Below are 13,162 nucleotides of genomic sequence, written 5' to 3'. Positions count from 1 at the left end.
TGCTAATAGGAATAAGTGAGAAAAATGGCAGCAATTCCTAGAATGGAGGAGTTGAAGACAACTGTGATTTGTTTGAGTAAATGACAAATGCGAACAAGTTCAGAGTGTCTCTTGGAGCTATTAGCTTTGACTACCTAAACTGAGCAAGTAAAAAACAATTTCAGACCAATCAAGTCACAATTCATAAAAACCTGATCATCACACATACACCTATTAACCATTTAAACATTTTGTTTATGTTCTAAATGGTCTCAGATGGAGGTTCTAACCTTGAGTGAGATCCAAAAAAATATTCTATCTACAAAGGTCACATAGGCTGATGCACATACAACTGTCAAGTTTCTCTTAAAGTAAGGAAAATTAAATCTGTACATTAAGCTAAGAACTTAAACAGCCCTAAGATCTGGCTCCTATAAACTTTTTGGGCTATGATTCTCCTTCTTGTATATTTGATCATAGCCATCGAGACCTTTTTGCTGCTCTTTTTGGTACACACCAAAAATATTTTAGCCTCAAGGTCTCTGTAGTTGTTATTTCACCTGCTTGAAAGGCTCTTCTCCCAGAAACCTAATGGTTTGCTCCGTTTTTTAGATCTTTGTTCAAATGTCATTTTTGTGAGGCATTTTTGGACCACACTATTTAAAAACACATCTGCCTGCCTTCCAAACACGTTTAACCCATCCCTCCCACTTCCCTTGCTTTTTTTCTTCATAGAATTTATCACCATCTGACATACCACATATTAGTACTTATCAGTTTGTCTATTCTATTACCCATGCCTCACTCCCAACATTGTAAGCTCATGAGGGCTGGAATTTACCTGTTTTGTTCAGTGCTGATCCTCAGTGCCAATATAGTAGAATAAATAAATTTGTAGTCCTCTCTATATAAATGCTTCAAATCTATTTTTAATGCTCCTTGTTAAACATAAGCCAGAAAAGACATTTATGGAAAAACAAATTAACATAAAAATCTGCATAGACTATGTTAAAATGTACAAATTCTCTTAAGAAATGACGTACTTAAACTTTCTTTACTTCTAACTATGGGACAACATTCTACTTTGTTGCTTCATGCTAAAGTGGTATTTTTAACTGATCACATGAAAACTTAAAAAATTTATCCTATAGTTTAGTATCATATGCATTAAAGTCCAAACAGAAAAAAACTTTTAGTGGTTCTGTTAGAATTTATGTCCCTGAAAAATGTTACTTTCATAAATACAAGCATTCCCAAAGATTATAAAATAATGAGATGTGGAAATAAGCAAACTCTGGAGTGATTTTAAAGTTTCTACTACTTCCTAAAGATATTAATCCATGCTAAGTGCTTAAATTATAAAATGAAGATATACAGAATAACTTTAATAACAAGTTAATCAAATTGACATTTAGTGTAAAGGTGGCTTAAAAATTTTTCTCAGCATAATTTCTCAAACAAAATCTAACCCTATAGCATAAGATAAATAGAAACAATAACAAGATTCTCTAGGCAGTTTACATTTTTTCAAAACACAAAAGTTCAATCACAAGAATATGATAAGTATCAGATTATTCAAAGTTCCACAGAATTAAGGGAGACCTGTACTCATACATATGCTAATCTAAATGTATTGTTCATGTAGTTTTTGCATGAATCCCATGGATTAAAAATCAAGAAATAGACCCAAAGAGAAATGATAAATGTTGAATTTAATTTCAGTATAATAAAAACAAAAACCCAGCAACTAACTTGTTACCTTGCACAGTAATTTTAACATAGTTTAAACTTATTTATTTTGCCAACATTTTCTTCATTGCAAATAGCCTAAAAAAAAAAAATCAGAAATCTGTGAGATCTATTTTATAAATAAACAAGGTAAGAACATAAACTCTTAAATTCTGCTGGAGAAATTAATTCTCCATTAAAGGGGCTCAAGCTATTAGTAATAAAACAGAAATTTTAGGAAATCCCTTGATAAGAGGTAAGAAAATAAAAAATTTTAGCTGGAAATGTACTGATGATGGTCTCTTACTTCTTCTCCCAGACATGTAAGTATTGGGTTGGCCAAAAAATTCCTTAGGGTTTTAAGTAAAAATAAAAGACACATTTTTCATTTTCACCAAGAATTTTATTGAACAACGTATTCGCCCTTTTGTTCTACTACCTTCTGTCATTTTTCAGGCGACTTCGTAATTCCTCCTTCCCAAAATTTTTTATCTTTTTGAGCAAAGAACTATTCTAGGTGCCTTTTATAGTCTTGCAGGGAATTTAAATTTTTTCCATTAAGAGAATTTTGTAAAGACTGAAGTAAATGGAAACCCGAAGGTGCAATGTCTGGTGAATATGGTGGATGAATCAGAACTTCCTAGCCAAGCTGTAACACTTTTTGCCTAGTTATCAAAGAAACATGCAGTCTTGCGGTATCCTGATGGAAGATTATACGTTTTCTTTCTTTTTGCTTCTTAAATTTATTCATTTATTTTTGGCCGCGTTGCGTGGCATGTGGGATCTTAGTTCCCTGACCAGGAATCGGACCTGCACCCCCTGCGGTGCACGGAGTCTTAACCACTGGACAGCCAGGAAAGTCCCAGATTATGTGTTTTCTGTTGACTAATTCTGGATGCTTTTCATCGAGTGCTGATTTCAGTAGGTCTAACTGGGAGCAGTACTTCTTGGAATTAATTGGTTTTCTGGAAGGAGCTCATAAGAGGGGACTCCCTTCCAATTCCACCAAATACACAACGTCACCTTCTTTGGATGAAGACCGGACTTTGGGGTGGTTGGTGGTGGTTCATTTCACTTGCCCCACGATCTCTTCTGTTCCACATTATTGTACAGTATCCACTTTTCATTGCCCGTCACAATTTGTTTTAAAAACGGAATGTTTTCGTTACGTTTAAGTAGAGAATCACACGCGGAAATAAGGTCAGGAAGGTTTTTTTCGCTTAACTTATGTGGAACCCAAACATCAAAGCGATTAACATAACCAAGCTGCTGCAAATGATTTTCAAAGCTTGATTTGGATATTTTGAGTATGTCAGCTATCTCCCACGTGGTATAACGTTGGTTGTTCTCAATTAATGTCTTGATTTGATCCCTAACAACTTCAATTGGTCTACCCAACCGTGGAGCATTGTCCAGCAAGAAATCTCCAGCACAAAACTTCGCAAACCACTTTTGACAGGTTCGATCAGTCACAGCAATTTCTCCACACAATGCACGAATCTTTTTTTGCGTTTCAGTTGTGTTTTTACCTTTCTTGAAATAATAAAGCAATAATATGCTGAAAATATTGCTTTTTTCTTCCATCTTCAATACTAAAATGGCTACACAAAAATTCACCAATTTTGATGTTTTTTTTTAAATGCACTCTGATATGACAGCTGTCACAATACAACCTAACAAAACTGTTTCGAATGAAGTTAAAGACAACTAAGCGCTCACTACTAGAGCCATCTTATGGAAAAAAACCGAACGAACTTTTTGGCCAACCCTATTAATAACAGATCTAAATACTTACTAGAGCCAAATCTATCTCAAAAGTTTAGGACATTAATTTTTCTCCTTTTTGCTAATACTCAATGAGAAACAACACTTAGAATATAACTTTTTCCATGAATAAGGGATAGTAATATCCACCTGCAAAAGGAAAAAAAAATTGATTTAGAATGTCAACTTCTAAATAAATAAATACATTAACTTAGAAATCATAGTTTATTAAAGTATAATCTTGCTAATCCAGTTATGGCTAACCTGAACATATATCAGTAATGATACCTGGTGGCTTAAAAACACCTCTAATTCTATAACAATTAAAAGGTTACATAATTGATTGAAGAAAATCTTTACTGTTAAAAATGGCATTTAGTCTATGATCAAATTGTCAATTCTACTTTCACATATATGTGATCTTAAGAGACTTGAAGTTGAATATAGTATGCAAGCTGAATTGTTCAACTATTACGATTATCCCTCTGACTACCTCCTGAATACTTGCCTGTAGTCCTCTGAGTTAGCTCCAAACTCAATCCATACTCCAAGTAACAGATTTAAGATGCTCAATATTGGAATTATTTGGCATCAACTTAAACCTGAATGAAAAAGATTAGGATTTTTTTCCAAAGAAGGTGGAAAAAATGAAAGCTTAATATACACCCATATATAGTTATTTCTTCTTTGCAAAAAAATAAATGGCCATATTAAGACTAACATGAAAGGGTATAACTTTTATTTTACTATTTGATCTTTGTGTTTCAAAATTACACAAAGATGGAAATATATTAACTCTTACAAATAAAACTTTAAGTCCTGTTGAGTTACCTAAATGAGTGTTTCATTAGGTACTGACAGGCTATTTCACCTTCTCTAATAAGAGACTGGAAAGAAGTTGCATACTGTTATAATGAATTTCAATGCAACAGTTTTTCTATACTTTCTTACTCTCCCAATATTTCAATTTTTCTTTAATCTATTCTCAGGATTGAATTAAATAAAGTTTTTATTTAGCCCCAAATGATCCTTTTTCACATCCTGAGCACCTAGATATAAAGATTTATTTAGTAAATATAAAATGCATTTAGAAGGCAAATTAGACTAAATATAATTTTCTAAAATCTGACTTCAAATACATTAAGGAAAACAAAAGAAAAAATAGAAATCTAATTCCTGGGTTCTTCCGGAAAATACTGGACAAACTTTGTAATTCATTCAATAAATATTTCTAAGTATCTATGTATTAGTTCCTGAAATATTCTCAGTGGAACCAAAAATTACCATATATTTGTTACGGTCTTTCATGAAATGGCTGAGATAAAATAAAGGGAACAGGCTAAAAGCTTGATGAATGACTTTTAAAAGCCCCAAGGCAATATTTCCATGTGAAAGCTGGCATTTGATTCTCGCCAATATGGTATACTACTTCTTTATTTTGGGAAAAAAATTTTGCTGGAAAAAAGTGAGATTGTTCTTAAAAATGAGAGCTTTGTCTTATATATTTTCTTTACCTTGAAATAAGAATTTAAACAGAAGATGCTCAAATACAACTCCTTAAATAACATCTGAAATACTTTTAGGGTTTCCAATATAGACAATTATAATTGAAATGATTTGTTAAGAACTGCTTGTATTTTATAGATTTCCTGCTTGGTTACAACTGAAAGGAGATATTCCTTGTAGGAAATAAGACCAGGAGTATAGTATACTACACAACCACACTCTTATCCTAAACATCAATTTTTAGTTTAATGACTTAATTAAACACCAACAAATAAGGAATAGAAGGTAAAGAAAACATTTTCCTTCAAACTTCAATTAAATTAAAAAATTTTGACTGTTTGCATCTATAAAATTAGTGACTATCATAATAATTTTTGGTCTTATGCTAAAGTTAAATATTAGATATAAAAAAAAGCAAACAAGGCCTTCATATTTTCGACTTTACTTTCTAACGAAAATCTGTGGCTAAGGATTAAAAAATATTTTTAAATAAAAACAATAAAAAACCAATATGATAGGATAAAGTCAGAAGACGTAAGGTTAAAGATCCTAATCTGCATGTGTAGCAGATTACTTAATTTGAGTTTCTGTTTCCTGAACTAACCAACAAATATACTTGTCATTTACAAGGTCTTTCCTACTTTTAAAGTTATGATTAAGTCTATTTTTGAGACACAGGATTTCAGGAATTTAATTCACATGTTTTGATACTTTCCCCTTTCCCTTATAAGAGAATATTTAGAAATATTACTAAAAATTATCCTCTAAGTTCTGTTCAAAATGTGTATTTTATAATGTACATTTATCTGTGAGATAAGCAAATGTCTTAATGTAATTTCATTTTACTAGAGAAATAAAGGGAAAACTAATATTTCCGTTCTACCTGAAGTAAAAATGGAATATTTAGACTGAATACAAATATGCATTAAAATAAATTTATTTGATGCTGTATGAGCTCTTTCAATAAACTTGATGGCATTCAACACAACCATTAAATTGCAATTATACTATTTTAATAAAAACATCTAAAAGTACTAACTTATTTTTATTGAATCATACTAAAAATAACAAGATTATCACTAATACTGAAAATTAATTATCAATAAAGCTGAAAATACATTGGTAATATTAATATACATTAAAATATGACTGTAGAGTATGGCCAACCTTACTTCAGCAGCACAGTTAATACTGGAGATAATTTTAGAAGTTTAACGCCAATATTTACGTGCTGCTAAGGCACTGCTGACATTGCTATCATAAGAGCTATGAATAAAAAGAAATATATTTTCTTCAGAAGATCAGATCCTTGTATTTTTGAGGCAGCACAATATGGCCTGCACCTTTTCAAAATCCACAAACCATTATGTGCTGCTACTTTACTCCAAGGTTTTGTTTTTTTAAACACACATTAGCACCTAAAGATACAAAAAAAATTTTCTTTCAGGAAAAGAGAGGGTAAATACATTAAAAAACCCATGTTTAAAGATTCTAACATTAACATAGTATGCATAATTAGTTATTTCTTGGAAGCTTTTGAGTAACATAATAAAACTTATTCCTACATTGAAAATTTAAGGAAAAGCCTATTATGTGCGAAGCACCTTGCTATAGGTTAGGAACACAAAGTTGTATAATATGAGAAAAATAAAAGCATTTTTTTCTGTGTCAACTTAATAAGTAAATACAATTAAATATTTAATCAAACTTTTGAATGTATTAAATATATGAAGTTATTTTTTCCTTTTATAAACAAACAGTGAATTCATAAAATTTGGTCTTTACCTTGGTAAAAGCATAATTTACAAACAGCATTTAATTCCTTGCAGTACACCATTCAAATGACATCTTCATCAAGTAGGTAAGACTTCATGTCAAGGGAAAAATAAGAAATGACATACAAGAGCTAAGTTTCAATAAACTTAAGCTAGCAAAACACAAATATACTTTTAAAGGAAAAAAATCAGAAGTCATGTGAAATATTTTAATACTAAATACAGTAAAAATATACAGAAGGCCTAAAACAAACCAATTTTCTCTTAATTTGTAAAAAAAATCCAAATATTATTTTACCCTCAACATTTATCTATTAGAATAGTTATTGTTAGACTTGGATATCACTTTATATAGGAAGTAATTCTAAAATATGAACCTTGGAAAAATGAGTTAATTTTGTACCCAGAGATAAGAAATAAAACAGGAACCCTGTGGCTCTTGATCTTCCTAGTCTCTTCCTGTCCCCACTCTTCACCAGGTAAGGAATTTTACTCCTAAACAGTTTCCACATACTCAGATGTTGGAATGAAATTTCTTCTCTCTCTAGAAGATACCAGAAAACTACCACCACTGTAGCTCAAGCTTCGACAACCTCTTTTATAGCAGTTTTCTTACCACTAAAATGGCTATGCTAAAGCTACACTACTTCTATTACAGAATAAGGGGATGTGCACTGAAATTTGCCCCTCCCTTCTAATATCTAATTGTTTATACAAAGCATAACTGTCCTATATCCCACATTAATTTTTTGTGAATATTTTCCCATTAAAAGTATATGTAGCTAATCTTTTCTTTTCTTTTTTTTGGCCTGCCGCTAGGCTTGTGGGACCTTAGTTCCCCAACGAGGGGTTGAACCTGGCCCTTCGGCAGTGAGAGCGTGGAGTCCTAACCACTGGACTGCCAGGAAATTCCCATGCAGCTAATTTTCTATTTGAGCAACCAGTTTCATATCTTACTCTATTATTGTCTCAAGTTTTGGCACAGTTTTTAATATGTAACCAAAATAAATGTTTGTAATGACTTGAGAAACACATATCTGTATTTATCAATTATATTAAGGAACTGTCATTTTAGGCTACCCTCCCTGCTCGAACAGACAAAACTGTGAACAGATTTTCAAATATACATAATTTATATATGCACATTTTTCATTTAAAAATATTTTATTGAACATCTACTATGTTCCAGGTACCGTCCCAGTTGTTATGTGAGTCGGTATACTGGTGTACCGAACAGACATAATCCCTTCTCAAGAAAGAATCTAAAATCATTTAAATCATAAGACACAAAAACATAAAGCAAATAATTGTTCAAGACTGCATATTTTTCTTTGCCCATGCAAAGCAGATATATACATTAAATGATTATTCTAAAATCAAATGGGTTATTTCAATTATTTCAAATACGAATTGAAATAATCTATATGTATCTCTCTATATGTATCTCTCTATATGTATCTCTATATGTATCAAAATCTATATGTATCTCTCTATATACATATTCGGCAGTGAAAGTGCAGTCCTAACCACTGGACTGCCAGGGAGTTCCCCCAAATCTATAAATTTTAAACTAAGCCAAGTGTGCCAAACTTGAAAGAAATAAGTGTGAATACTGCAAAATGCAAATAGTTTTATAAATCTTTAAAAAAACCTTCACAGTGAATGTCTTCACTTATTATTGTTTTATTTTTAAAAATTGTGGTTAAATATACGTAATAAAAATTCTACCATTTTAAAGTGCATAGTTCTGTGGTATTAAGTCCATTTACTTTGTTGTGCAACCATCGTCACCACCCATTTCCAGAACCTTTTCATCTATATCAACTGAAATTGTACCCACTAAATACTAACTGCCCACTCCCCCAATCACCTCAGCCCCTGGAAACCACAATTCTACTTTTGAATTTGCCTATTCTAGGTACTTCATGTAAATGGAATCATACAGTATTTGTCATTTTGTGTCTGACTTTTTTTACTTAGCCTAACTTTTTCGAGGTTCAACCACGTTGTTCCATATATCAGACTTTCCTTCTTATGGCTGGGTAGTCATTCAATTGTGTATATTACTACATTTTATTTGTCCACTAATCTACAGACATTTGTTTTGTTTGATCTTTTGGTTATTATGATAACTGCTACTATGAACATTTTTTATAACTATCTATGTGAGTCCTGATTTCAATTCTTTTGGGTATATACCCCATTAGGCATCACTGGATCATACAGTAATTCTAATTTTTTGAGGACCTGCCATACTGTTTTCCAGTGGTTGTACAATTTTACACCTCCATCAGCAGTGTACAAAACTTCCAATTTTTCTACATCCTTGTCAAGACATATCTCTTTTTTTGATAATGGCCATCTTAATGTGAGTGAAGTACTATCTCGCTGTGGTTTTGATATTCATTTTCCTAATGATTAGTGACATTGAGCATCTTTTCTTGTATTTATTGGCCATGCATATATCTTCTCTGGAGAAATGTCTATTCAAGTCTTTTGCTCACTTTTTAACTGAGGTTTTCTTTTTTTTTGTTACAGGAGTTCTTGATATATTCTGGATATTAATCCCTTATCGGATACATGACTTGAAAATATTTTCTAGGTTGCCTTTTCACTCTATTAGCGTCCTTTGATGCACAGAAGTTTTAAATTTTGATAAAGTCCAATTTATCTTTTGCATAGGCCTGTGCTTTTGGTGTCATATCCAAGAAATCATTGCCAAGTCCAATGTCATGAAGCTTTCCCCCTATGTTTTCTTCTAAGAGTTTTATTGTTTTAGTTCTAACATTTAGGTCTTTGATCCATTTTAATTTTTGTATATGGTGTGAGGTAAGTGTCCAACTTTTCTTTTAGATATCCAGTTTTGCCAAGACCATTTGTTGAAAAGACTGCCCTTTTCGCATTTAATTGTCTTGGCACATTTGTTGAAAATCATTTGAACATATATATGCAAGGGGCCTGGGGCACCTAATTTATTTTCTTGGGCCTCTACTTTATTCCAATTGGTCTATATGTCTGTCTTTATGGCAGTACCATACTGTTTGATTACTACAGGTTTATATTAAGTTTTGAAATCAGGAATTGTGAGAGCTTCAACATTATTGTTCTTCTTCAAGATTGTTTTGGCTATCTGGTGTCCCTTGAGATTCCATATGAATTTTAGGATGTAATTTTTCTCTTTCTGCAAAGAATGTCATTGAGATTTTGATACAGATGGCACTGAATCTGTAGGCCACTTTGGGTAGTATTTCATCTTAATACTCCCAATATATGAACATGGGATGTCTTTCCATTTACTTGTGTCTTCTTTATTTCTTTTAGCAATGTTATATAGTTGGCAGTATACAAGTCTTTCACCATTGTGGTTAATATTATTCCTAGGCATTTTATTCTTTTTGATGCTATTGTAAATGGAACTGTTTTCTTAATTTCCTTTTTGGGTTATTCACTGTTAATGCACAGAAATCCAACTTTTTGTTTTGTTTTGTTTTGTTGTTTTTGAGGTACGCGGGCCTCTCACTGTTGTGGTCCCTCCCGTTGCGGAGCACAGGCTCCGGACGCGCAGGCTCAGCGGCCATGGCTCACGGGCCCAGCCGCTCCGCGGCATGTGGGATCTTCCCGGACCGGGGCACGAACCCGTGTCCCCTGCATCGGCAGGCGGACTCTCAACCACTGCGCCACCAGGGAAGCCCCTCCAACTGATTTTTGAATGCTGATTTTGCTTATTAGTTACAACAGGGTTGTTGTGTGTGTGTGTGTGTGTGTGTGTGTGTGTGTGTAATCAAGGTTTTTCTACATGTAAGATCATGTCATCTGTGAACAGAAATAATTTTACTTTATAAATCTTTTATACCTAAAATCGGTTCACAGCTGTCTGGCAATCTTGGCCCATTCATTCATTCTTCTAGAAAAACATCAGACAGGTGTCTCTTCTCTCTTCAAACTTTCAATATCTCCCTTTCATCCTCACTTTCACTCAAAAACCAGAAGCTATGAGAAGAGAATTTCTGCCAGTTTCCACCACACCTATCTACATACATGTATCTGTCCCCATATAACTCTTTCTTTGAATTATGGATGAACAATCACTGTTCATAAGACCAATCCCTTCCCTTTTATACTAGATTTTATCCTCTCTTGCTTACTTAAGGATATTCCTGTAACACTCTCCCCTACATCTTTAATTTTTCTCTCTATTGGATCATTCCTATCAGCAAACATGTTATAATTTCTCTCATCTTAATTTCATCCCTTACAGATTATTACTTTGTGGTAATATTGCAATTTTATCACTGATGTTTTAATAAACGCTCAGAGAAAATTTTTTTTCCTATTTTTATTTCTATTTTTAACTGAGACAAAAATCATGGCTTTCGATATGAAACCTGATAAATTTAAAATATTAGAAAACATTTATTTCCACATGCCAGAAAAATATGGAAATTCTTTATTTAAATGTATAATAAAGTGAAAGATTCCAGTGGAGCAATTCCAGAAATAGGGAAGGTACATCTCTCTTTACCTGTGTTCAACAGCAACAATAATCTCTAGAGCTGGTAAGCTTTGATTTTTCCTTTCCATTTATAATAATCTTCTACTTTGGGGTGCCAAAATAGGTTTTATATTATGCCTTCAGGAAGGGGTTATTTTAAACTCAAAATTTCTTTAATCTATAGACAGTTTCCATTGTCACATGATATGAAAATATTTATGCTACTTTGTTATTTACACATATCCTTTATGTGTTACTAAATTACTTTAGATTTTTCAAATACTTAATTTTACTTTTAATCTGGTATTAACACAATTTATAATAGTAATTACTTTCTTCAAGTATGCTTCAAATTATGCACATAAACCTCTAAGGAGCTGGCTATATATAGCCCCTGGGCCACAGAGTGACTATCCTTGCTCAGGACAGTGGAATACTACACAAGTGGTATGATATATAGATATTACCTGGAGAAAATAAAATTCACAGAAGACAGATTAAAACTTGCTTTTCTTTTACTTCTGATTTTTGGATACAAATGCTTAAAAACAAGGATTTTATTAACAAGATACATTTAAAATTCAGTGTTGAGAACAGGCTTGAAATAATATTCAGATATAATCCAGAAAGCCTGTTTTATAATCCAAAAAAACCTAGTTTTTCAGTTTAAGTGAATATAAATTTGTATTGTTGCTGCATTCCCTTGATTTTTTTCTGATAAAGAAATTAATGAATGATTACTTAAAAACTGTGTGAAGTGGATTTCAATCTATATAATTTACTCCAGAAAAGTCAGGAGATATATATATGTATTTACACAACATATATATATACATATATATATATATGGTACAATATATAGAGTTATATATATGTTATCATTTTATTATTAGATATGTTATCATTTTATTAGATTTCCTAACAATAGTTTCCTTATATACAAAGTTAAACTACTTACAAGCTAAACATTTATATTGAGTTTTAAATTTTTGATGACTTTACTCCCTAGATATGAATAAATTATAAATATACCATAATGTCAGCCAAGAAATGCAATATAAAAAGTTTAATGAGAACATAAATAAATATGCTGTTTATCTTAACTTTTTTTCTTAGACACATTCTTCTTTTGCATTCAAATTATGGATACTTACCCATTGCTATTCTCTCTTTACAATTTTTATGCTGTGTCAATCATTCCTTGTATTCAGTTCGTCAGTAAAACCAACTGACCCTTTCTTTGAGATCGCAATTCATCAATTTCTTTGCCATTCTTAATGTCATACCTTAAAATCACGTCTAAGTACCTGATAACTAAAATTGCATTTCAGCTTGACTTCCCATCTTTAGTCAATTAATAAACTTCCTGAAACTCATATATTCAAGAATATATCTGTGGTTTCCCAAGTGGAGTGTGTACTTCTCTGCCTAGTATCAAGGTCTATATAATCAGGACCTAACCAGTATTTTCTATTTCTCTCCAATGAAAACACTCTACAATTCAAGTTAAAAGATATCTTTTAAATGCCTTATGTGGACCTTTTTGAAATAATCAGAAATTTTAACAGGAACTAGATATTATTACAGTAAGGGATTATTATTAATTTTGTTAGTGTGTTCAAAGTATGGTGGCTATATATTTAAGGGAAAAGGGTCCCTATTAAGTTAGAGAAGTACATGAACTATTTGTGAGTGGACAAAAGACTGATCAAGCCTGATGCTACTGTGGCCACCAGGTGAGTAGCAAGTGGAACAAACACAATTACTCATCATTTGAGTGTGACTATCCTCTCCCATTGAGTGATTTTTCAAGGCTCCCGCAAGAACTGAGATGCTTATAATAAATTGTTTTTCAGTTCCTTCCTCCCCTAAGCTGTATATTCCTACCCCATCTTTGAATCTTCACTGAACCTACTGC

At 32.2% G+C, this 13,162-nt stretch overlaps 1 long non-coding RNA gene across 2 annotated transcripts in view; it reads right to left on the bottom strand.

Moving 5' to 3' along the window:
* Window positions 1–634: 634 nt before the first annotated feature.
* LOC309974860 overlaps window positions 635–13,162 on the bottom strand; it is a 70,209-nt gene continuing 57,681 nt past the window's right edge. The window contains exons 3-5 of one of the 2 annotated variants that reach the window (XR_014326925.1): window positions 6,763–6,844; window positions 1,739–3,621; window positions 635–917 (exon numbers count right to left, since the gene is read on the bottom strand). This is a non-coding gene — a long non-coding RNA (uncharacterized lncRNA). Of the gene's footprint in view, window positions 3,622–6,762; window positions 6,845–13,162 lie in introns of both variants that reach the window. The other variant, XR_014326924.1, reaches the window with a different exon arrangement.

This window comes from Leucopleurus acutus (genome assembly GCF_964270905.1).
Source record: "Leucopleurus acutus genome assembly, chromosome: 18".
NCBI lineage: Eukaryota > Metazoa > Chordata > Mammalia > Artiodactyla > Delphinidae > Leucopleurus > Leucopleurus acutus.
Note: the sequence above shows the minus strand (reverse complement) of the source record. Positions and strands in the feature narration are given on the sequence as shown.